This window comes from Arachis hypogaea, chromosome 1 (genome assembly GCF_003086295.3).
Source record: "Arachis hypogaea cultivar Tifrunner chromosome 1, arahy.Tifrunner.gnm2.J5K5, whole genome shotgun sequence".
Lineage (NCBI taxonomy): Eukaryota > Viridiplantae > Streptophyta > Magnoliopsida > Fabales > Fabaceae > Arachis > Arachis hypogaea.
The window spans coordinates 33,881,446-33,884,274 of NC_092036.1; the positions used below are offsets into that span (position 1 = coordinate 33,881,446).

A 2,829-nucleotide genomic window follows, 5' to 3' on the forward strand; every position below is an offset into this window, starting at 1 on the left:
AGAGCTTATGAATGGCAGAAGGAGATTTAGTGGAATCTCTATGGTCTCTATATGAGCCTCAGATTCCTTTAGGTCCTCAATAGGGAACTCCTTCATGTTTGAGAGACGTCCCAAGAGGTCTTCCTCACTAGGATTTTCGTCCTTCTCCTCCCTTGTGCATTCGGCCATATTGATTACATCAATGGCCTTGCACTCTCCCTTTGGATTCTCTTTTGTATTGCTTGGGAGAATACTGGGAGGAGTTTCAATGATTTTCTTACTCAGCTGGCCCACTTGTGCCTCCAAATTTCTAATGGAGGATCTTGTTTCACTCATGAAACTTAAAGTGGCCTTAGACAGATCAGAGACTATGTTTGATAAGTTAGAGGGGCTCTGTTCAGAATTCTCTGTCTGTTGCTGAAAAGATGATGGAAAAGGCTTGTTATTGCTTAGCCTGTTTCTTCCACCATTATTAAAGCCTTATTGAGGCTTTTGTTGATCCTTCCATGAGAAATTTGGATGATTTCTCCATGATGAATTATAGGTGTTCCCATAAGGTTCACCCATGTAATTTACCTCTGCCATTGCAGGGTTCTCAGGATCATAAGCTTCTTCAAAAGCTGCCTCTTTAGTACTGTTGGATGCATTTTGCCATCCATTCAGACTTTGAGAGATCATGTTGACTTGTTGAGTTAACACTTTGTTCTGAGCCAATATGGCATTCAGAGCATCAATTTCAAGAACTCCCTTCCTCTGAGGCGTCCCATTATTCACGGAGTTCCTCTCAGAAGTGTACATGAATTGGTTATTTGCAACCATGTCAATAAGTTATTGAGCTTGTGCAGGCATTTTTTTTAGATGAATGGATCCACCTACAGAATGGTCCAATGACATTTTAGAAAACTCAGATAGACCATAATAGAATATATCTAATATAGTCCATTCTGAAAACATGTCAGAAGGACACTTTTTGGTCATCTGCTTGTATCTTTCCCAAGCTTCATAGAGGGATTCACCATCTTTTTGCTTGAAGGTTTGAACATCCACTCTAAGCTTGCTCAGCTTTTGAGGAGGAAAGAATTTATCCAAGAAGGCCGTGACCAGCTTATCCCAAGAGTCCAGGCTATCTTTAGGTTGTGACTCCAACCATGTTCTAGCTCTGTCTCTTACAGCAAAAGGGAAAAGCATGAGCCTGTAGACTTTAGGATCTACTCCATTCGTCTTAACAGTCTCACAAATCTGCAAGAACTCAGTTAAAAAATGGTAAGGATCTTCATATGGAAGTCCATAAAACTTGCAGTTCTGTTGCATTAAAGCAACTAATTGAGGTTTCAGCTCAAAATTGTTTGCTCCAATGGCAGGAATGGAGATGCTTCTTCCATCAAATTTGGACGTTGGTTTTGTGAAATCACCCAGCATCCTCCTTGCATTATTGTTGTTGGGTTCGTCTGCCATCTCCTTCTCTTGTTCGAAAATTTCAGAAAGGTTGCCTCTGGATTGTTGTAATTTAGCTTCTCTTAGTTTCCTCTTCAGAGTCCTTTCAGGTTCTGGATCAGCTTCAACAAGAGTGCCTTTTTCTTTATTCCTGCTCATATGAAAGAGAAGAGAAAAATAAAAGGAAGAAGAATCCTCTATATCTGGACAAAGAGGATCCTTATTATTAGTAGAAGAAGAAAGGAATAAAAGTGGAGACTTCAATCACAAGGGTGAGGATAGAGGCAATGATTGGAGATGAAGAGAGGTGAAGAGAAGTGTTAGTAAATAAATAACTAAATAGAAGAAAAAAGAGAGGGAGAATTCGAAAATAATTTTGAAAAAATAGTTAATGATTTTCGAAAATTAAAGATAAGATATAATTAAAATTAAAATTTAAAACAATTAGTTAATTTAAAAAGAATTTTGAAAAAGGATGAGATATTTTCGAAAATTAGAGAGGGGGAAGTAGTTAGGTGGTTTTGGAAGAGATAAGAAACAAACAAAAAGTTAATTAGTTAGTTGAAAAAGATATTAAAATCAAATTTGAAAAGATAAGGAGATAAGAAGTTAGATAAGATATTTTTAAAATCAACTTTTTGAAAAAGATATAATTTTAAAAAGATATGATAAAAAGATAAGATAAGAAGATATGATAAAAAGATAGGATTGAGAAAGATTTAATTTTTTTAAAATTAAAATTAATTACTTAACTAACAAGAAACTAAAAGATATGATTCTAGAATTTAAAGATTGAACCTTTCTTAACAAGAAAGTAACAAACTTCAAATTTTTGAATCAATCACATTAATTGTTAGTGTAATTTCAAAAATTTGAAATAAAATTAAGAAAGAGATTTTGAAAATAATTTTAAAGAATTTTCGAAAATACTAAGATAAAAATGAAAAAGATTTGATTTTTGAAAAAGTTTTGAAAAGATAAGATTTTTAAAATTGAAAATTTGACTTGACTTGTAAGAAACAACTAATTTTTAAAAGTTTTTGACCAAGTCAACCCAAAATTTTGAAAATTTGGAGGGAAATAAGGAAAATATATTTTTTTATTTTTAAATTTTTAATGAGGAGAGAGAAAAACACAAACATGACCCAAAACATGAAAATTTTGGATCAAAACACATAATGCATGCAAGAACACTATGAATGTCAAGATGAACACCAAGAACACTTTGAAGATCATGATGAACATCAAGAACATAATTTTGAAAAATTTTTGATGCAAAGAACACATGCAAGACACCAAACTTAGAAATCTTTAATGCATGGACTCTAACAAACGAAAAATGCATATGAAAAACAACAAAAGATACAAAACAAGAAAACAAAAAGATCAAACAAGAAGACTTACCAAGAACAACTT

At 33.4% G+C, this 2,829-nt stretch overlaps 1 non-coding gene across 1 annotated transcript; it reads left to right on the forward strand.

Annotated features, from left to right (window-relative positions):
• The first annotated feature begins 931 nt into the window (after positions 1 to 931).
• LOC112712666 (small nucleolar RNA R71) lies at positions 932 to 1,035 on the forward strand. The gene has a single exon (XR_003157873.1). It is a non-coding gene; the product is annotated as a small nucleolar RNA R71 (small nucleolar RNA).
• The last annotated feature ends 1,794 nt before the right edge of the window (positions 1,036 to 2,829 follow it).